Below are 22,169 nucleotides of genomic sequence, written 5' to 3'. Positions count from 1 at the left end.
CGGTCTGCACGACCTTGTGTTTTGTTTTCGCTTCAAGATTGCCACCTGAAGCCAGCCACCCTTGCCCATCTTGGTCAGTTTCAGAGGGTAGATTTCTCGGTGTTGCTTTTTCGCCAGATCTCCACGCCCTTGTGTTTTGTTTTTGCTTACACATTGCCACCTGAGCTAGCCTCTGCTGCCCATCTTCGTCAGTTGCAGAGGGTGGATTTCCCAGTGTTGCTTGTTCCCCAGGTCTCCTCGCCCTTGTGTGTTTCTTTTGCTTAACGATTGCCACCTCAGCTAGCCTCTGTTGCCCATCTTCGTCAGTTTCAGAGGGTATATTTCTCAGTGTTGCTTTTTCCCCAGGTCTCCACGTCCCTCAGTGTCTGTGTGTGTGTGTTTTCTTTGCAAGATTGGCACCTTTCCTTACATGTGTTGCCCATCTTCGTCAGTTTCAGAGGGTGGATTCCACAGTGTTGCTTTTTCCCCAGGTCTCCACCCCCTTGTGTGTTTCTTTTGCTTAACGATTGCCACCTGAAGTAGCCTCTGTTGCCCAACTTCCTCAGTTTCAGAGGGTGGATTTCTCCGTGTTGCTTTTTCCCCAGGTCTCCACGCCCTTGTGTGTTTCTTTTGCTTAAGGTTTGCCACCTGAAGACAGCCTCTCTTGCCCATCTTCCTCAGTTTCAGAGGCTAGATATTTCAGGGTTGCTTTTTCCCCAGGTCTCCACGCCTTTGTGTTTTGTTTTTGCTTAAAGATTGCCACCTGAGGTAGCCTCTCTTGCCCATCTTCCTCAGTTTCAGAGGGTGGATTTCTCAGTGTTGCCTTTTCGCCAGCTCCTCATGCACTTGTGTGTTTCTTTTGCTTAAAGACTGTCACCTTAGCTAGGCACTGTTGCCCTGCTTCCTCAGTTTCAGAGGGTAGATATTTCAGGGTTGCTTTTTCCCCAGTTCTCCACGCCTTTGTGTTTTGTTTTTGCTTAACGTTTGCACCTGAGGTAGCCTCTGTTGCCCATCTTCCTCAGTTTCAGAGGGTGGATTTCTCCGTGTTGCTTTTTCCACAGGTCTCCACGCCCTTGTGTGTTTCTTTTGCATAACGATTGCCACCTGAGATAGCCTGTGTTGCCCATCCTCGTCAGTTTCAGAGGGTAGATTTCTCAGTGCTGCTTTTCCCCCAGGTCTCCACGCCCTTGTGTGTTTCTTTTGTTTAAAGTTTGCCACCTGAAGCCAGCCTCTCTTGCCCATCTTCCTCAGTTTCAGAGGGTAGATATTTCAGGGTTGCTTTTTCCCCAGGTCTCCACGCCCTTGTGTGTTTCTTTTGCTTAACGATTGCCACCTGAGCTAGCCTCTGTTGCCCATCTTCGTCCGTTTCAGAGGGTGGATTTCTCAGTGTTGCCTTTTCGCCAGCTCCCCACGCCCTTGTGTGTGTCTTTTGCTTAAAGATTGTCACCTGAGCTAGGCACTGTTGCCCTGCTTCCTGAGTTTCAGAGGGTACCTTTTTCAGGGTTGCTTTTTGACCGGGTCTCCTCGCCATTGTATGTTTCTATTTTCTTTTTTTTGCTTAAAGATTGTCACCTGAGCTAGCCTCTGTTGCCCATCTTCTTCGGTTTCAGAGGGTAGATTTCTCCGTGTTGCTTTTTCCCCAGGTCTCCACGCCCTTGTGTGTTTCTTTTGCTTAACGATTGCCACCTGAGGTAGCCTCTGTTGCCCATCCTCGTCAGTTTCAGAGGGTAGATTTCTCAGTGCTGCTTTTTCCCCAGGAGTACACGCCTTAGGGTTTTTTTTTTCTTAACGATTGCCACCTGAGCTAGCCTCTGTTGCCCATCTTCCTCAATTTCAGAGGGTTGATATTTCAGGGTTGCTTTTTCCCCAGGTCTTCACGCCCTTGTGTGTTTCTTTTGCTTAACGATTGCCACCTGAGGTAGCCTCTGTTGCCCATCTTCGTCCGTTTCAGAAGGTAGATTTCTCAATGCTGCTTTTCCCCCAGGTCTCCACGCTCTTGTGTGTTTCTTTTGCTTAAAGTTTGCCACCTGAAGCCAGCCTCTCTTGCCCATCTTCCTCAGTTTCAGAGGGTAGATATTTCAGGGTTGCTTTTTCCCCAGGTCTCCACGCCCTTGTGTGTTTCTTTTGCTTAACGATTGCCACCTGAGGTAGCCTCTGTTGCCCATCCTCATCAGTTTCAGAAGGTAGATTTCTCAGTGCTGCTTTTCCCCTGGTCTCCACGCCCTTGTGTGTTGTTTTGCTTAAAGTTTGCCACCTGTGCCAGCCTCTCTTGCCCAACTTCCTCAGTTTCAGAGGGTGGATTACTCAGTGTTGCTTTTTTCCCAGGTCTCCAGGCCATTGTGTGTGTCTTTTGCTTAGCAATTGCCACCTCAGCTAGCCTCTGTTGCCCATCTTCGCCAGTTTCAGATGGTGGATTTATCAGTGTTGATTTTTCCCCAGGTCTCCACTTCCCTCAGTGTCTGTGTGTGTGTGTGTGTTTTCTTTGCAAGATTGGCACCTTTCCTTAGGTGTGTTGCAGATCTTTGTCAGTTTCAGAGGGAAGATTAATCAGTGTTGCTGTTTCCCAGGACTGCACGCCCTTGTGTTTTGTTTTTGCTTACACATTGCCACCTGAGCTAGCCTATGTAGCCCATCTTCGTCAGTTTCAGAGGGTAGATTTCTCAGCGTTGCTCTTTCCCAATGTCTCCAACCCTTGTGTGTTCTTTTTGCTCAGATATTGAACCTGAGCTAGCCTCTCGTGCCCATCTTCCTCAGTTTCAGAGGGTAGATATTTCAGGGTTCCTTTTTCCACAGGTCTCCACGTCCTTGTGTTTTTGGGTTTTTTTTTTTTTTTTCGCTTAATGGTTGTCACCTGAGCCAGCCTCTCTTGCCCATCTTCCTCTGTTTCACTGGGTCGATTTCTCAGTGTTGCTATAGCCCAAGTTCTCCATGCCCTTGTGTTTTGTTTTTGCTTAGAGATTGCCACCTGAGCTAGCCTCTGTTGTCCATATTCGTCCGTATCAGAGGGTCGATTTCTCAGTGTCCCTTTTTCCCCCGGTCTGCACGACCTTGTGTTTTGTTTTCGCTTCAAGATTGCCACCTGAAGCCAGCCACCCTTGCCCATCTTGGTCAGTTTCAGAGGGTAGATTTCTCGGTGTTGCTTTTTCGCCAGATCTCCACGCCCTTGTGTTTTGTTTTTGCTTACACATTGCCACCTGAGCTAGCCTCTGCTGCCCATCTTCGTCAGTGGCAGAGGGTGGATTTCCCAGTGTTGCTTTTTCCCCAGGTCTCCTCGCCCTTGTGTGTTTCTTTTGCTTAACGATTGCCACCTCAGCTAGCCTCTGTTGCCCATCTTCGTCAGTTTCAGAGGGTATATTTCTCAGTGTTGCTTTTTCCCCAGGTCTCCACGTCCCTCAGTGTCTGTGTGTGTGTGTTTTCTTTGCAAGATTGGCACATTTCCTTACATGTGTTGCCCATCTTCGTCAGTTTCAGAGGGTGGATTCCACAGTGTTGCTTTTTCCCCAGGTCTCCACCCCCTTGTGTGTTTCTTTTGCTTAACGATTGCCACCTGAAGTAGCCTCTGTTGCCCAACTTCCTCAGTTTCAGAGGGTGGATTACTCAGTGTTGCTTTTTTCCCCGGTCTCCAGGCCATTGTGTGTGTCTTTTGCTTAACAATTGCCACCTCAGCTAGCCTCTGTTGCCCATCTTCGCCAGTTTCAGATGGTGGATTTATCAGTGTTGATTTTTCCCCAGGTCTCCACTTCCCTCAGTGTCTGTGTGTGTGTGTGTTTACTTTGCAAGATTGGCACCTTTCCTTAGGTGTGTTGCAGATCTTTGTCAGTTTCAGAGGGAAGATTAATCAGTGTTGCTGTTTCCCAGGACTGCACGCCCTTGTGTTTTGTTTTTGCTTACACACTGCCACCTGAGCTATCCTATGTAGCCAATCTTCGTCAGTTTTAGAAGGTAGGTTTCTCAGCGTTGCTCTTTCCCAATGTCTCCACGCCCTTGTGTGTTTCTTTTGCTTAAAGTTTGCCACCTGAAGCCAGCCTCTCTTGCCCATCTTCCTCAGTTTCAGAGGGTAGATATTTCAGGGTTGCTTTTTCCCCAGGTCTCCACGCCTTTGGGTTTAGTTTTTGCTTAACGATTGCCACCTGAGGTAGCCTCTGTTGCCCATCTTCCTCAGTTTCAGAGGGTGGATTTCTCCGTGTTGCTTTTTCCCCAGGTCTCCACGCCCTTTGTGTGTTTCTTTTGCTTAACGTTTGCCACCTGAAGACAGCATCTCTTGCCCATCTTCCTCAGTTTCAGAGGGTAGATATTTCAGGGTTGCTTTTTCCACAGGTCTCCACGCCTTTGGGTTTAGTTTTTGCTTAACGATTGCCACCTGAGGTAGCCTCTGTTGCCCATCTTCCTCAGTTTCAGAGGGTGCATTTCTCCGTGTTGCTTTTTCCCCAGGTCTCCACGCCCTTGTGTGTTTCTTTTGCTTAAGGTTTGCCACCTGAAGACAGCCTCTCTTGCCCATCTTCCTCAGTTTCAGAGGGTAGATATTTCAGGGTTGCTTTTTCCCCAGGTCTCCACGCCTTTGGGTTTTGTTTTTGCTTAACGATTGCCACCTGATCTAGCCTCTGTTGCCCATCTTCCTCAGTTTCAGAGGGTAGATATTTCAGGGTTGCTTTTTCCCCAGGTCTCCACGTCTTTATGCTTTGTTTTGCTTAACGATTGCCACCTGAGGTAGCCTCTCTTGCCCATCTTCCTCAGTTTCAGAGGGTGGATTTCTCCGTGTTGCTTTTTCCCCAGGTCTCCACGCCCTTGTGTGTTTCTTTTCCTTAAAGATTGCCACCTGAGGTGCCTCTGTTGCCCATCCTCGTCGGTTTCAGAGGGTAGATTTCTCCGTGCTGCTTTTTCCCCAGGTCTCCAAGCCCTTGTGTGTTTCTTTTGCTTAACGTTTGCCACCTGAAGACAGCCTCTCTTGCCCATCTTCCTCAGTTTCAGAGGCTAGATATTTCAGGGTTGCTTTTTCCCCAGGTCTCCACGCCTTTGTGTTTTGTTTTTGCTAAAAGATTGCCACCTGAGGTAGCCTCTCTTGCCCATCTTCCTCAGTTTCAGAGGGTGGATTTCTCAGTGTTGCCTTTTCGCCAGCTCCTCATGCACTTGTGTGTTTCTTTTGCTTAAAGACTGTCACCTTAGCTAGGCACTGTTGCCCTGCTTCCTGAGTTTCAGAGGGTACCTTTTTCAGGGTTGCTTTTTGACCGGGTCTCCTCGCCATTGTATGTTTCTATTTTCTTTTTTTTGCTTAAAGATTGTCACCTGAGCTAGCCTCTGTTGCCCATCTTCTTCGGTTTCAGAGGGTAGATTTCTCCGTGTTGCTTTTTCCCCAGGTCTCCACGCCCTTGTGTGTTTCTTTTCCTTAAAGATTGCCACCTGAGGTGCCTCTGTTGCCCATCCTCGTCGGTTTCAGAGGGTAGATTTCTCCGTGCTGCTTTTTCCCCAGGTCTCCAAGCCCTTGTGTGTTTCTTTTGTTTAAAGTTTGCCACCTGAAGCCAGCCTCTCTTACCCATCTTCCTCAGTTTCAGAGGGCAGATATTTCAGGGTTGCTTTTTCCCCAGGTCTCCACGCCCTTGTGTGTTTCTTTTGCTTAACGATTGCCACCTGAGGTAGCCTCTGTTGCCCATCCTCATCAGTTTCAGAAGGTAGATTTCTCAGTGCTGCTTTTCCCCTGGTCTCCACGCCCTTGTGTGTCGTTTTGCTTAAAGTTTGCCACCTGTGCCAGCCTCTCTTGCCCAACTTCCTCAGTTTCAGAGGGTGGATTACTCAGTGTTGCTTTTTTCCCAGGTCTCCAGGCCATTGTGTGTGTCTTTTGCTTAGCAATTGCCACCTCAGCTAGCCTCTGTTGCCCATCTTCGCCAGTTTCAGATGGTGGATTTATCAGTGTTGATTTTTCCCCAGGTCTCCACTTCCCTCAGTGTCTGTGTGTGTGTGTGTGTTTTCTTTGCAAGATTGGCACCTTTCCTTAGGTGTGTTGCAGATCTTTGTCAGTTTCAGAGGGAAGATTAATCAGTGTTGCTGTTTCCCAGGACTGCACGCCCTTGTGTTTTGTTTTTGCTTACACATTGCCACCTGAGCTAGCCTCTGCTGCCCATCTTCGTCAGTTGCAGAGGGTGGATTTCCCAGTGTTGCTTGTTCCCCAGGTCTCCTCGCCCTTGTGTGTTTCTTTTGCTTAACGATTGCCACCTCAGCTAGCCTCTGTTGCCCATCTTCGTCAGTTTCAGAGGGTATATTTCTCAGTGTTGCTTTTTCCCCAGGTCTCCACGTCCCTCAGTGTCTGTGTGTGTGTGTTTTCTTTGCAAGATTGGCACCTTTCCTTACATGTGTTGCCCATCTTCGTCAGTTTCAGAGGGTGGATTCCACAGTGTTGCTTTTTCCCCAGGTCTCCACGCCCTTGTGTGTTTCTTTTGCTTAACGATTGCCACCTGAGGTAGCCTCTGTTGCCCAACTTCCTCAGTTTCAGAGGGTGGATTACTCAGTGTTGCTTTTTTCCCCGGTCTCCAGGCCATTGTGTGTGTCTTTTGCTTAGCAATTGCCACCTCAGCTAGCCTCTGTTGCCCATCTTCGCCAGTTTCAGATGGTGGATTTATCAGTGTTGATTTTTCCCCAGGTCTCCACTTCCCTCAGTGTCTGTGTGTGTGTGTGTTTTCTTTGCAAGATTGGCACCTTTCCTTAGGTGTGTTGCAGATCTTTGTCAGTTTCAGAGGGAAGATTAATCAGTGTTGCTGTTTCCCAGGACTGCACGCCCTTGTGTTTTGTTTTTGCTTACACACTGCCACCTGAGCTATCCTATGTAGCCAATCTTCCTCAGTTTTAGAAGGTAGGTTTCTCAGCGTTGCTCTTTCCCAATGTCTCCACGCCCTTGTGTGTTTCTTTTGCTTAAAGTTTGCCACCTGAAGCCAGCCTCTCTTGCCCATCTTCCTCAGTTTCACAGGGTAGATATTTCAGGGTTGCTTTTTCCCCAGGTCTCCTCGCCTTTGGGTTTTGTTTTTGCTTAACGATTGCCACCTGAGCTAGCCTCTGTTGCCCATCTTCGTCCGTTTCAGAGGGTGGATTTCTCAGTGTTGCCTTTTCGCCAGCATCCCACGCCGTTGTGTGTTTCTTTTGCTTAAAGATTGTCACCTGAGCTAGGCACTGTTGCCCTTCTTCCTCAGTTTCAGAGGGTACATTTTTCAGGGTTGCTTTTTGACCGGGTCTCCTCGCCATTGTATTTTTTTATTTTATTTTTTTTGCTTAAAGATTGCCACCTGAGCTATCCTCTGTTGCCCATCTTCTTCGGTTTCAGAGGGTAGATTTCTCAGTGTTGCTCTTTCGCCAGCTCTCCACGCCCTTGCGTCTTTTTTTTTTTCTGCTTAAAGGTTGCAACCTGAGCTAGCTTCTTTTGCCCATGTTCGTCAGTTTCAGAGGGTGGATTTCTCCGTGTTGCTTTTTCCCCAGGTCTCCACGCCCTTGTGTGTTTCTTTTGCTTAACGATTGCCACCTGAGGTGCCTCTGTTGCCCATCCTCGTCAGTTTCAGAGGGTAGATTTCTCAGTGCTGCTTTTCCCCAGGTCTCCACGCCCTTGTGTGTTTCTTTTGCTTAAAGTTCGCCACCTGAAGCCAGCCTCTCTTGCCCATCTTCCTCAGTTTCAGAGGGTAGATATTTCAGGGTTGCTTTTTCCCCAGGTCTCCACGCCTTTGGGTTTTGTTTTTGCTTAACGATTGCCACCTGAGCTAGCCTCTCTTGCCCATCTTCCTGAGTTTCAGAGGGTGGATTTCTCCGTGTTGCTTTTTCCCCATGTCTCCACGCCCTTGTGTGTTTCTTTTGCTTAACTTTTGCCACCTGAAGCCAGCCTCTCTTGCCCATCTTCCTCAGTTTCAGAGGGTAGATTACTCAGTGCTGCTTTTTCCCCAGGTCTCCACGCCCTTGTGTGTTTCTTTTGCTTAACGATTGCCACCTCAGGTAGCATCTGTTGCCCATCCTCATCAGTTTCAGAAGGTAGATTTCTCAGTGCTGCTTTTCCCCCAGGTCTCCACGCCCTTGTGTGTTTGTTTTGCTAAAAATTTGCCACCTGAGCCAGCCTCTCTTGCCCATCTTCCACAGTTTCAGACGGTAGATATTTCAGGGTTGCTTTTTCCCCAGGTCTCCACGCCTTTGGGTTTTGATTTTGCTTAAGGATTGCCACCTGAGGTAGCCTCTGTTGCCCATCTTCCTCAGTTTCAGAGGGTGGATTTCTCCGTGTTGCTTTTTCCCCAGGTCTCCACGCCCTTGTGTGTTTCTTTTGCTTAACGTTTGCCACCTGAAGAAAGCCTCTCTTGCCCATCTTCCTCAGTTTCAGAGGGTAGATATTTCAGGGTTGCTTTTTCCCCAGGTCTCCACGCCCTTGTGTGTTTCTTTTGCTTAACGTTTGCCACCTGAAGACAGCCTCTGTTGCCCATCTTCCTCAGTTTCAGAGGGTTGATATTTCAGGGTTGCTTTTTCCCCAGGTCTCCACGCCCTTGTGTGTTTCTTTTGCTTAACGATTGCCACCTGAGGTAGCCTCTGTTGTCCATCTTCCTCAGTTTCAGAGGGTGGATTTCTCCGTGTTGCTTTTCCCCCAGGTCTCCACGCCCTTGTGTGTTTATTATGTTTAAAGTTGGCCACCTGAAGCCAGCCTCTCTTGCCCATCTTCCTCAGCTTCAGAGGGTAGATATTTCAGGGTTGCTTTTTCCCCAGGTCTCCACGCCTTTGGGTTTTGTTTTTGCTTAACGATTGCCACCTGAGGTAGCCTCTCTTGCCCATCGTCCTGAGTTTCAGAGGGTGGATTTCTCCGTGTTGCTTTTTCCCCATGTCTCCACGCCCTTGTGTGTTTCTTTTGCTTAACTTTTGCCACCTGAAGCCAGCCTCTCTTGCCCATCTTCCTCAGTTTCAGAGGGTAGATTACTCAGTGCTGCTTTTTCCCCAGGTCTCCACGCCCTTGTGTGTTTATTATGTTTAAAGTTGGCCACCTGAAGCCAGCCTCTCTTGCCCATCTTCCTCAGCTTCAGAGGGTAGATATTTCAGGGTTGCTTTTTCCCCAGGTCTCCACGCCTTTGGGTTTTGTTTTTGCTTAACGATTGCCACCTGAGGTAGCCTCTGTTGCCCATCTTCCTCAGTTTCAGAGGGTGGATTTCTCCGTGTTGCTTTTTCCCCAGGTCTCCACGCCCTTGTGTGTTTCTTTTGCTTAACGATTGCCACCTGAGGTACCCTCTGTTGCTCATCCTCGTCAGTTTCAGAGGGTAGATTTCTCAGTGCTGCTTTTTCCCCAGGTCTGGACGCCCTTGTGTGTTTCTTTTGCTTAAAGATTGCCACCTGAGCTAGCCTCTGTTGCCCATCTTCGTCCGTTTCAGAGGGTGGATTTCTCGGTGTTGCCTTTTCGCTAGCTCCCCACGCCCTTGTGTGTTTCTTTTGCTTAAAGGTTGTCACCTGAGCTAGGCACTGTTGCCCATCTTCGTCCGTTTCAGAGGGTGGATTTCTCAGTGTTGCCTTTTCGCCAGCTCCCCACGCCCTTGTGTGTTTCTTTTGCTTAAAGATTGTCACCTGAGCTAGGCACTGTTGCCCTGCTTCCTCAGTTTCAGAGGGTACCTTTTTCAGGGTAGCTTTTTGACCGGGTCTCCTCGCCATTGTATTTTTCTATTTCACTTTTTTTGCATAAAGATTGCCACCTGAGCTAGCCTCTGTTGCCCTTCTTCTTCGGTTTCAGAGGGTAGATTTCTCAGTGTTGCTTTTTCGCCAGCTCTCCACGCCCTTGCGTCTTTTTTTTTTTCTGATTAAAGGTTGCAACCTGAGCTAGCTTCTTTTGCCCATGTTCGTCATTTTCAGAGGGTTGATTTCTCCGTGTTGCTTTTTCCCCAGGTCTCCACGATCTTGTGTGTTTCTTTTGCTTAACGATTGCCACCTGAGGTAGCCTCTGTTGCCCATCCTCGTCAGTCTCAGAGGGTAGATTTCTCAGTGCTGCTTTTTCCCCAGGTCTCCACGCACTTGTGTGTTTCTTTTGCTTAAAGTTTGTCACCTGAAGCCAGCCTCTCTTGCCCATCTTCCTCAGTTTCAGAGGGTAGATATTTCAGGGTTGCTTTTTCCCCAGGTCTCCACGCCTTTGGGTTTTGATTTTGCTTAAGCATTGCCACCTGAGGTAGCCTCTGTTGCCCATCTTCCTCAGTTTCAGAGGGTGGATTTCTCCGTGTTGATTTTTCCCCAGGTCTCCACGCCCTTGTGTGTTTCTTTTGCTTAACGATTGCCACCTGACCTAGCCTCTGTTGCCCATCCTCGTCAGTTTCAGAGGGTAGATATTTCAGGGTTGCTTTTTCCCCAGGTCTCCACGCCCTTGTGTGTTTCTTTTGCTTAACGTTTGCCACCTGAAGCCAGCCTCTCTTGCCCATCTTCCTCAGTTTCAGAGGGTAGATATTTCAGGGTTGCTTTTTCCCCAGGTCTCCACGCCCTTGTGTGTTTCTTTTGCTTAACGATTGCCACCTGAAGCCAGCCTCTCTTGCCCATCTTCCTCAGTTTCAGAGGGTGGATTTCTCCGTGTTGCTTTTTCCCCAGGTCTCCACGCCCTTGTGTGTTTCTTTTGCTTAAAGATTGCCACCTGAGCTAGCCTCTGTTGCCCATCTTCGTCCGTTTCAGAGGGTGGATTTCTCAGTGTTGCCTTTTCGCCAGCTCCCCACGCCCTTGTGTGTGTCTTTTGCTTAAAGATTGTCACCTGAGCTAGGCACTGTTGCCCTGCTTCCTCAGTTTCAGAGGGTACCTTTTTCAGGGTAGCTTTTTGACCGGGTCTCCTCGCCATTGTATTTTTCTATTTCACTTTTTTTGCATAAAGATTGCCACCTGAGCTAGCCTCTGTTGCCCATCTTCTTCGGTTTCAGAGGGTAGATTTCTCAGTGTTGCTTTTTCGCCAGCTCTCTACGCCCTTGCGTCTTTTTTTTTTTCTGATTAAAGGTTGCAACCTGAGCTAGCTTCTTTTGCCCATGTTCGTCATTTTCAGAGGGTTGATTTCTCCGTGTTGCTTTTTCCCCAGGTCTCCACGCCCTTGTGTGTTTCTTTTGCTTAACGATTGCCACCTGAGGTGGCCTCTGTTGCCCATCCTCATCAGTTTCAGAAGGTAGATTTCTCAGTGCTGCTTTTCCCCCAGGTCTCCACGCCCTTGTGTGTTTCTTTTGCTTAAAGTTTGCCACCTGAAGCCAGCCTCTCTTGCCCATCTTCCTCAGTTTCAGAGGGTAGATATTTCAGGGTTGCTTTTTCCCCAGGTCTCCACGCCTTTGGGTTTTGTTTTTGCTTAACGATTGCCACCTGAGGTAGCCTCTGTTGCCCATCTTCCTCAGTTTCAGAGGGTGGATTTCTCCGTGTTGCTTTTTCCCCAGGTCTCCACGCCCTTGTGTGTTTCTTTTGCTTAACGATTGCCACCTGAGGTAGCCTCTGTTGCCCATCCTCGTCAGTTTCAGAGGGTAGATTTCTCAGTGCTGCTTTTCCCCCAGGTCTCCACGCCCTTGTGTGTTTGTTTTGCTTAAAGTTTGCCACCTGAGCCAGCCTCTCTTGCCCATCTTCCACAGTTTCAGACGGTAGATATTTCAGGGTTGCTTTTTCCCCAGGTCTCCACGCCTTTGGGTTTTGTTTTTGCTTAAGGATTGCCACCTGAGGTAGCCTCTGTTGCACATCTTCCTCAGTTTCAGAGGGTGGATTTCTCCGTGTTGCTTTTTCCCCAGGTCTCCACGCCCTTGTGTGTTTCTTTTGCTTAACGATTGCCACCTGACCTAGCCTCTGTTGCCCATCCTCGTCAGTTTCAGAGGGTAGATTTCTCCGTGTTGCTTTTTCACCTTGTCTCCACGCCCTTGTGTGTTTCTTTTGCTTAACGTTTGCCACCTGAAGACAGCCTCTGTTGCCCATCTTCCTCAGTTTCAGAGGGTTGATATTTCAGGGTTGCTTTTTCCCCAGGTCTCCACGCCCTTGTGTGTTTCTTTTGCTTAACGATTGCCACCTGAGGTAGCCTCTGTTGTCCATCTTCCTCAGTTTCAGAGGGTGGATTTCTCCGTGTTGCTTTTCCCCCAGGTCTCCACGCCCTTGTGTGTTTATTATGTTTAAAGTTGGCCACCTGAAGCCAGCCTCTCTTGCCCATCTTCCTCAGCTTCAGAGGGTAGATATTTCAGGGTTGCTTTTTCCCCAGGTCTCCACGCCTTTGGGTTTTGTTTTTGCTTAACGATTGCCACCTGAGGTAGCCTCTCTTGCCCATCGTCCTGAGTTTCAGAGGGTGGATTTCTCCGTGTTGCTTTTTCCCCATCTCTCCACGCCCTTGTGTGTTTCTTTTGCTTAACTTTTGCCACCTGAAGACAGCCTCTCTTGCCCATCTTCCTCAGTTTCAGAGGGTAGATTACTCAGTGCTGCTTTTTCCCCAGGTCTCCACGCCCTTGTGTGTTTATTATGTTTAAAGTTGGCCACCTGAAGCCAGCCTCTCTTGCCCATCTTCCTCAGCTTCAGAGGGTAGATATTTCAGGGTTGCTTTTTCCCCAGGTCTCCACGCCTTTGGGTTTTGTTTTTGCTTAACGATTGCCACCTGAGGTAGCCTCTGTTGCCCATCTTCCTCAGTTTCAGAGGGTGGATTTCTCCGTGTTGCTTTTTCCCCAGGTCTCCACGCCCTTGTGTGTTTCTTTTGCTTAAAGATTGCCACCTGAGCTAGCCTCTGTTGCCCATCTTCGTCCGTTTCAGAGGGTGGATTTCTCAGTGTTGCCTTTTCGCCAGCTCCCCACGCCCTTGTGTGTTTCTTTTGCTTAAAGATTGTCACCTGAGCTAGGCACTGTTGCCCTGCTTCCTCAGTTTCAGAGGGTACCTTTTTCAGGGTAGCTTTTTGACCGGATCTCCTCGCCATTGTATTTTTCTATTTCACTTTTTTTGCATAAAGATTGCCACCTGAGCTAGCCTCTGTTGCCCATCTTCTTCGGTTTCAGAGGGTAGATTTCTCAGTGTTGCTTTTTCGCCAGCTCTCCAGGCCCTTGCGTCTTTTTTTTTTTCTGATTAAAGGTTGCAACCTGAGCTAGCTTCTTTTGCCCATGTTCGTCATTTTCAGAGGGTTGATTTCTCCGTGTTGCTTTTTCCCCAGGTCTCCACGCCCTTGTGTGTTTCTTTTGCTTAAAGTTTGTCACCTGAAGCCAGCCTCTCTTGCCCATCTTCCTCAGTTTCAGAGGGTAGATATTTCAGGGTTGCTTTTTCCCCAGGTCTCCACGCCTTTGGGTTTTGTTTTTGCTTAACGATTGCCACGTGAGGTAGCCTCTGTTGCCCATCTTCCTCTGTTTCAGAGGGTGGATTTCTCCGTGTTGCTTTTTCCCCAGGTCTCCACGCCCTTGTGTGTTTCTTTTGCTTAACGATTGCCACCTCAGGTAGCATCTGTTGCCCATCCTCATCAGTTTCAGAAGGTAGATTTCTCAGTGCTGCTTTTTCCCCAGGTCTCCACGCCCTTGTGTGTTTGTTTTGCTTAAAGTTTGCCACCTGAGCCAGCCTCTCTTGCCCATCTTCCACAGTTTCAGACGGTAGATATTTCAGGGTTGCTTTTTCCCCAGGTCTCCACGCCTTTCGGTTTTGATTTTGCTTAAGGATTGCCACCTGATGTAGCCTCTGTTGCCCATCTTCCTCAGTTTCAGAGGGTGGATTTCTCCCTGTTGCTTTTTCCCCAGGTCTCCACGCCCTTGTGTGTTTCTTTTGCTTAACGATTGCCACCTGACCTAGCCTCTGTTGCCCATCCTCGTCAGTTTCAGAGGGTAGATATTTCAGGGTTGCTTTTTCCCCAGGTCTGCACGCCCTTGTGTGTTTCTTTTGCTTAACGTTTGCCACCTGAAGCCAGCCTCTCTTGCCCATCTTCCTCAGTTTCAGAGGGTAGATATTTCAGGGTTGCTTTTTCCCCAGGTCTCCACGCCCTTGTGTGTTTCTTTTGCTTAACGATTGCCACCTGAAGCCAGCCTCTCTTGCCCATCTTCCTCAGTTTCAGAGGGTGGATTTCTCCGTGTTGCTTTTTCCCCAGGTCTCCACGCCCTTGTGTGTTTCTTTTGCTTAAAGATTGCCACCTGAGCTAGCCTCTGTTGCCCATCTTCGTCCGTTTCAGAGGGTGGATTTCTCAGTGTTGCCTTTTCGCCAGCTCCCCACGCCCTTGTGTGTGTCTTTTGCTTAAAGATTGTCACCTGAGCTAGGCACTGTTGCCCTGCTTCCTCAGTTTCAGAGGGTACCTTTTTCAGGGTAGCTTTTTGACCGGGTCTCCTCGCCATTGTATTTTTCTATTTCACTTTTTTTGCATAAAGATTGCCACCTGAGCTAGCCTCTGTTGCCCATCTTCTTCGGTTTCAGAGGGTAGATTTCTCAGTGTTGCTTTTTCGCCAGCTCTCCACGCCCTTGCGTCTTTTTTTTTTTTCTGATTAAAGGTTGCAACCTGAGCTAGCTTCTTTTGCCCATGTTCGTCATTTTCAGAGGGTTGATTTCTCCGTGTTGCTTTTTCCCCAGGTCTCCACGCCCTTGTGTGTTTCTTTTGCTTAACGATTGCCACCTGAGGTGGCCTCTGTTGCCCATCCTCATCAGTTTCAGAAGGTAGATTTCTCAGTGCTGCTTTTCCCCCAGGTCTCCACGCCCTTGTGTGTTTCTTTTGCTTAAAGTTTGCCACCTGAAGCCAGCCTCTCTTGCCCATCTTCCTCAGTTTCAGAGGGTAGATATTTCAGGGTTGCTTTTTCCCCAGGTCTCCACGCCTTTGGGTTTTGTTTTTGCTTAACGATTGCCACCTGAGGTAGCCTCTGTTGCCCATCTTCCTCAGTTTCAGAGGGTGGATTTCTCCGTGTTGCTTTTTCCCCAGGTCTCCACGCCCTTGTGTTTTTCTTTTGCTTAACGATTGCCACCTGAGGTGGCCTCTGTTGCCCATCCTCGTCAGTTTCAGAGGGTAGATTTCTCAGTGCTGCTTTTCCCCCAGGTCTCCACGCCCTTGTGTGTTTGTTTTGCTTAAAGTTTGCCACCTGAGCCAGCCTCTCTTGCCCATCTTCCACAGTTTCAGACGGTAGATATTTCAGGGTTGCTTTTTCCCCAGGTCTCCACGCCTTTGGGTTTTGTTTTTGCTTAAGGATTGCCACCTGAGGTAGCCTCTGTTGCCCATCTTCCTCAGTTTCAGAGGGTGGATTTCTCCGTGTTGCTTTTTCCCCAGGTCTCCACGCCCTTGTGTGTTTCTTTTGCTTAACGATTGCCACCTGACCTACCCTCTGTTGCCCATCCTCGTCAGTTTCAGAGGGTAGATTTCTCCGTGTTGCTTTTTCCCCTTGTCTCCACGCCCTTGTGTGTTTCTTTTGCTTAACGTTTGCCACCTGAAGCCAGCCTCTCTTGAACATCTTCCTCAGTTTCAGAGGGTAGATATTGCAGGGTTGCTTTTTCCCCAGGTCTCCACGCCCTTGTGTGTTTCTTTTGCTTAACGATTGCCACCTGAAACCAGCCTCTCTTGCCCATCTTCCTCAGTTTCAGAGGGTGGATTTCTCCGTGTTGCTTTTTCCCCAGGTCTCCACGCCCTTGTGTGTTTCTTTTGCTTAAAGATTGCCACCTGAGCTAGCCTCTGTTGCCCATCTTCGTCCGTTTCAGAGGGTGGATTTCTCAGTGTTGCCTTTTTGCCAGCTCCCCACGCCCTTGTGTGTTTCTTTTGCTTAAAGATTGTCACCTGAGCTAGGCACTGTTGCCCTGCTTCCTCAGTTTCAGAGGGTACCTTTTTCAGGGTAGCTTTTTGACCGGATCTCCTCGCCATTGTATTTTTCTATTTCACTTTTTTTGCATAAAGATTGCCACCTGAGCTAGCCTCTGTTGCCCATCTTCTTCGGTTTCAGAGGGTAGATTTCTCAGTGTTGCTTTTTCGCCAGCTCTCCAGGCCCTTGCGTCTTTTTTTTTTTCTGTTTAAAGGTTGCAACCTGAGCTAGCTTCTTTTGCCCATGTTCGTCATTTTCAGAGGGTTGATTTCTCCGTGTTGCTTTTTCCCCAGGTCTCCACGCCCTTGTGTGTTTCTTTTGCTTAACGATTGCCACCTGAGGTACCCTCTGTTGCCCATCCTCGTCAGTTTCAGAGGGTAGATTTCTCAGTGCTGCTTTTTCCCCAGGTCTCCACGCCCTTGTGTGTTTCTTTTGCTTAAAGTTTGCCACCTGAAGCCAGCCTCTCTTGCCCATCTTCCTCAGTTTCAGAGGGTAGATATTTCAGGGTTGCTTTTTCCCCAGGTCTCCACGCCTTTGGGTTTTGTTTTTGCTTAACGATTGCCACGTGAGGTAGCCTCTGTTGCCCATCTTCCTCAGTTTCAGAGGGTGGATTTCTCCGTGTTGCTTTTTCCCCAGGTCTCCACGCCCTTGTGTGTTTCTTTTGCTTAACGATTGCCACCTGAAGCCAGCCTCTCTTGCCCATCTTCCTCAGTTTCAGAGGGTAGATATTTCAGGGTTGCTTTTTCCCCAGGTCTCCACGCCCTTGTGTGTTTCTTTTGCTTAACGATTGCCACCTGAAGCCAGCCTCTCTTGCCCATCTTCCTCAGTTTCAGAGGGTGGATTTCTCCGTGTTGCTTTTTCCCCAGGTCTCCACGCCCTTGTGTGTTTCTTTTGCTTAAAGATTGCCACCTGAGCTAGCCTCTGTTGCCCATCTTCGTCCGTTTCAGAGGGTGGATTTCTCAGTGTTGCCTTTTCGCCAGCTCCCCACGCCCTTGTGTGTGTCTTTTGCTTAAAGATTGTCACCTGAGCTAGGCACTGTTGCCCTGCTTCCTCAGTTTCAGAGGGTACCTTTTTCAGGGTAGCTTTTTGACCGGGTCTCCTCGCCATTGTATTTTTCTATTTCACTTTTTTTGCATAAAGATTGCCACCTGAGCTAGCCTCTGTTGCCCATCTTCTTCGGTGTCAGAGGGTAGATTTCTCAGTGTTGCTTTTTCGCCAGCTCTCCACGCCCTTGCGTCTTTTTTTTTTTCTGATTAAAGGTTGCAACCTGAGCTAGCTTCTTTTGCCCATGTTCGTCATTTTCAGAGGGTTGATGTCTCCGTGTTGCTTTTTCCCCAGGTCTCCACGCCCTTGTGTGTTTCTTTTGCTTAACGATTGCCACCTGACCTAGCCTCTGTTGCCCATCCTCGTCAGTTTCAGAGGGTAGATTTCTCAGTGCTGCTTTTTCCCCAGGTCTCCACGCCCTTGTGTGTTTCTTTTGCTTAAAGTTTGTCACCTGAAGCCAGCCTCTCTTGCCCATCTTCCTCAGTTTCAGAGGGTAGATATTTCAGGGTTGCTTTTTCCCCAGGTCTCCACGCCTTTGGGTTTTGTTTTTGCTTAACGATTGCCACCTGAGGTAGCCTCTGTTGCCCATCTTCCTCAGTTTCAGAGGGTGGATTTCTCCGTGTTGCTTTTTCCCCAGGTCTCCACGCCCTTGTGTTTTTCTTTTGCTTAACGATTGCCACCTGAGGTGGCCCCTGTTGCCCATCCTCGTCAGTTTCAGAGGGTAGATTTCTCAGTGCTGCTTTTCCCCCAGGTCTCCACGCCCTTGTGTGTTTGTTTTGCTTAAAGTTTGCCACCTGAGCCAGCCTCTCTTGCCCATCTTCCACAGTTTCAGACGGTAGATATTTCAGGGTTGCTTTTTCCCCAGGTCTCCACGCCTTTGGGTTTTGTTTTTGCTTAAGGATTGCCACCTGAGGTAGCCTCTGTTGCCCATCTTCCTCAGTTTCAGAGGGTGGATTTCTCCGTGTTGCTTTTTCCCCAGGTCTCCACGCCCTTGTGTGTTTCTTTTGCTTAACGATTGCCACCTGACCTACCCTCTGTTGCCCATCCTCGTCAGTTTCAGAGGGTAGATTTCTCCGTGTTGCTTTTTCCCCTTGTCTCCACGCCCTTGTGTGTTTCTTTTGCTTAACGTTTGCCACCTGAAGCCAGCCTCTCTTGAACATCTTCCTCAGTTTCAGAGGGTAGATATTGCAGGGTTGCTTTTTCCCCAGGTCTCCACGCCCTTGTGTGTTTCTTTTGCTTAACGATTGCCACCTGAAGCCAGCCTCTCTTGCCCATCTTCCTCAGTTTCAGAGGGTGGATTTCTCCGTGTTGCTTTTTCCCCAGGTCTCCACGCCCTTGTGTGTTTCTTTTGCTTAACGATTGCCACCTGAAGCCAGCCTCTCTTGCCCATCTTCGTCAGTTTCAGAGGGTGGATTTCTCCGTGTTGCTTTTTCCCCAGGTCTCCACGCCCTTGTGTGTTTCTTTTGCTTAAAGATTGCCACCTGAGCTAGCCTCTGTTGCCCATCTTCGTCCGTTTCAGAGGGTGGATTTCTCAGTGTTGCCTTTTTGCCAGCTCCCCACGCCCTTGTGTGTTTCTTTTGCTTAAAGATTGTCACCTGAGCTAGGCACTGTTGCCCTGCTTCCTCAGTTTCAGAGGGTACCTTTTTCAGGGTAGCTTTTTGACCGGATCTCCTCGCCATTGTATTTTTCTATTTCACTTTTTTTGCATAAAGATTGCCACCTGAGCTAGCCTCTGTTGCCCATCTTCTTCGGTTTCAGAGGGTAGATTTCTCAGTGTTGCTTTTTCGCCAGCTCTCCAGGCCCTTGCGTCTTTTTTTTTTTCTGTTTAAAGGTTGCAACCTGAGCTAGCTTCTTTTGCCCATGTTCGTCATTTTCAGAGGGTTGATTTCTCCGTGTTGCTTTTTCCCCAGGTCTCCACGCCCTTGTGTGTTTCTTTTGCTTAACGATTGCCACCTGAGGTACCCTCTGTTGCCCATCCTCGTCAGTTTCAGAGGGTAGATTTCTCAGTGCTGCTTTTTCCCCAGGTCTCCACGCCCTTGTGTGTTTCTTTTGCTTAAAGTTTGCCACCTGAAGCCAGCCTCTCTTGCCCATCTTCCTCAGTTTCAGAGGGTAGATATTTCAGGGTTGCTTTTTCCCCAGGTCTCCACGCCTTTGGGTTTTGTTTTTGCTTAACGATTGCCACGTGAGGTAGCCTCTGTTGCCCATCTTCCTCAGTTTCAGAGGGTGGATTTCTCCGTGTTGCTTTTTCCCCAGGTCTCCACGCCCTTGTGTGTTTCTTTTGCTTAACGATTGCCACCTGAAGCCAGCCTCTCTTGCCCATCTTCCTCAGTTTCAGAGGGTAGATATTTCAGGGTTGCTTTTTCCCCAGGTCTCCACGCCCTTGTGTGTTTCTTTTGCTTAACGATTGCCACCTGAAGCCAGCCTCTCTTGCCCATCTTCCTCAGTTTCAGAGGGTGGATTTCTCCGTGTTGCTTTTTCCCCAGGTCTCCACGCCCTTGTGTGTTTCTTTTGCTTAAAGATTGCCACCTGAGCTAGCCTCTGTTGCCCATCTTCGTCCGTTTCAGAGGGTGGATTTCTCAGTGTTGCCTTTTCGCCAGCTCCCCACGCCCTTGTGTGTGTCTTTTGCTTAAAGATTGTCACCTGAGCTAGGCACTGTTGCCCTGCTTCCTCAGTTTCAGAGGGTACCTTTTTCAGGGTAGCTTTTTGACCGGGTCTCCTCGCCATTGTATTTTTCTATTTCACTTTTTTTGCATAAAGATTGCCACCTGAGCTAGCCTCTGTTGCCCTTCTTCTTCGGTTTCAGAGGGTAGATTTCTCAGTGTTGCTTTTTCGCCAGCTCTCCACGCCCTTGCGTCTTTTTTTTTTTCTGATTAAAGGTTGCAACCTGAGCTAGCTTCTTTTGCCCATGTTCGTCATTTTCAGAGGGTTGATTTCTCCGTGTTGCTTTTTCCCCAGGTCTCCACGCCCTTGTGTGTTTCTTTTGCTTAACGATTGCCACCTGACCTAGCCTCTGTTGCCCATCCTCGTCAGTTTCAGAGGGTAGATTTCTCAGTGCTGCTTTTTCCCCAGGTCTCCACGCCCTTGTGTGTTTCTTTTGCTTAAAGTTTGTCACCTGAAGCCAGCCTCTCTTGCCCATCTTCCTCAGTTTCAGAGGGTAGATATTTCAGGGTTGCTTTTTCCCCAGGTCTCCACGCCTTTGGGTTTTGTTTTTGCTTAACGATTGCCACGTGAGGTAGCCTCTGTTGCCCATCTTCCTCAGTTTCAGAGGGTTGATTTCTCCGTGTTGCTTTTTCCCCAGGTCTCCACGCCCTTGTGTGTTTCTTTTGCTTAACGATTGCCACCTGAGGTGGCCTCTGTTGCCCATCCTCATCAGTTTCAGAAGGTAGATTTCTCAGTGCTGCTTTTCCCCCAGGTCTCCAAGCCCTTGTGTGTTTCTTTTGCTTAAAGTTTGCCACCTGAAGCCAGCCTCTCTTGCCCATCTTCCTCAGTTTCAGAGGGTAGATATTTCAGGGTTGCTTTTTCCCCAGGTCTCCACGCCTTTGGGTTTTGTTTTTGCTTAACGATTGCCACCTGAGGTAGCCTCTGTTGCCCATCTTCCTCAGTTTCAGAGGGTGGATTTCTCCGTGTTGCTTTTTCCCCAGGTCTCCACGCCCTTGTGTGTTTCTTTTGCTTAACGATTGCCACCTGACCTAGCCTCTGTTGCCCATCCTCGTCAGTTTCAGAGGGTAGATATTTCAGGGTTGCTTTTTCCCCAGGTCTCCACGCCCTTGTGTGTTTCTTTTGCTTAACGTTTGCCACCTGAAGCCAGCCTCTCTTGCCCATCTTCCTCAGTTTCAGAGGGTAGATATTTCAGGGTTGCTTTTTCCCCAGGTCTCCACGCCCTTGTGTGTTTCTTTTGCTTAACGATTGCCACCTGAAGCCAGCCTCTCTTGCCCATCTTCGTCAGTTTCAGAGGGTGGATTTCTCCGTGTTGCTTTTTCCCCAGGTCTCCACGCCCTTGTGTGTTTCTTTTGCTTAAAGATTACCACCTGAGCTAGCCTCTGTTGCCCATCTTCGTCCGTTTCAGAGGGTGGATTTCTCAGTGTTGCCTTTTCGCCAGCTCCCCACGCCCTTGTGTGTGTCTTTTGCTTAAAGATTGTCACCTGAGCTAGGCACTGTTGCCCTGCTTCCTCAGTTTCAGAGGGTACCTTTTTCAGGGTAGCTTTTTGACCGGGTCTCCTCGCCATTGTATTTTTCTATTTCACTTTTTTTGCATAAAGATTGCCACCTGAGCTAGCCTCTGTTGCCCATCTTCTTCGGTTTCAGAGGGTAGATTTCTCAGTGTTGCTTTTTCGCCAGCTCTCCACGCCCTTGCGTCTTTTTTTTTTTTCTGATTAAAGGTTGCAACCTGAGCTAGCTTCTTTTGCCCATGTTCGTCATTTTCAGAGGGTTGATTTCTCCGTGTTGCTTTTTCCCCAGGTCTCCACGCCCTTGTGTGTTTCTTTTGCTTAACGATTGCCACCTGAGGTGGCCTCTGTTGCCCATCCTCATCAGTTTCAGAAGGTAGATTTCTCAGTGCTGCTTTTCCCCCAGGTCTCCACGCCCTTGTGTGTTTCTTTTGCTTAAAGTTTGCCACCTGAAGCCAGCCTCTCTTGCCCATCTTCCTCAGTTTCAGAGGGTAGATATTTCAGGGTTGCTTTTTCCCCAGGTCTCCACGCCTTTGGGTTTTGTTTTTGCTTAACGATTGCCACCTGAGGTAGCCTCTGTTGCCCATCTTCCTCAGTTTCAGAGGGTGGATTTCTCCGTGTTGCTTTTTCCCCAGGTCTCCACGCCCTTGTGTTTTTCTTTTGCTTAACGATTGCCACCTGAGGTGGCCTCTGTTGCCCATCCTCGTCAGTTTCAGAGGGTAGATTTCTCAGTGCTGCTTTTCCCCCAGGTCTCCACGCCCTTGTGTGTTTGTTTTGCTTAAAGTTTGCCACCTGAGCCAGCCTCTCTTGCCCATCTTCCACAGTTTCAGACGGTAGATATTTCAGGGTTGCTTTTTCCCCAGGTCTCCACCACTTTGGGTTTTGTTTTTGCTTAAGGATTGCCACCTGAGGTAGCCTCTGTTGCCCATCTTCCTCAGTTTCAGAGGGTGGATTTCTCCGTGTTGCTTTTTCCCCAGGTCTCCACGCCCTTGTGTGTTTCTTTTGCTTAACGATTGCCACCTGACCTACCCTCTGTTGCCCATCCTCGTCAGTTTCAGAGGGTAGATTTCTCCGTGTTGCTTTTTCCCCTTGTCTCCACGCCCTTGTGTGTTTCTTTTGCTTAACGTTTGCCACCTGAAGCCAGCCTCTCTTGAACATCTTCCTCAGTTTCAGAGGGTAGATATTGCAGGGTTGCTTTTTCCCCAGGTCTCCACGCCCTTGTGTGTTTCTTTTGCTTAACGATTGCCACCTGAAGCCAGCCTCTCTTGCCCATCTTCCT

Source organism: Equus asinus, unplaced genomic scaffold, assembly GCF_041296235.1.
Source record: "Equus asinus isolate D_3611 breed Donkey unplaced genomic scaffold, EquAss-T2T_v2 contig_810, whole genome shotgun sequence".
Taxonomy (NCBI): Eukaryota; Metazoa; Chordata; class Mammalia; order Perissodactyla; family Equidae; genus Equus; species Equus asinus.
Note: the sequence above shows the minus strand (reverse complement) of the source record.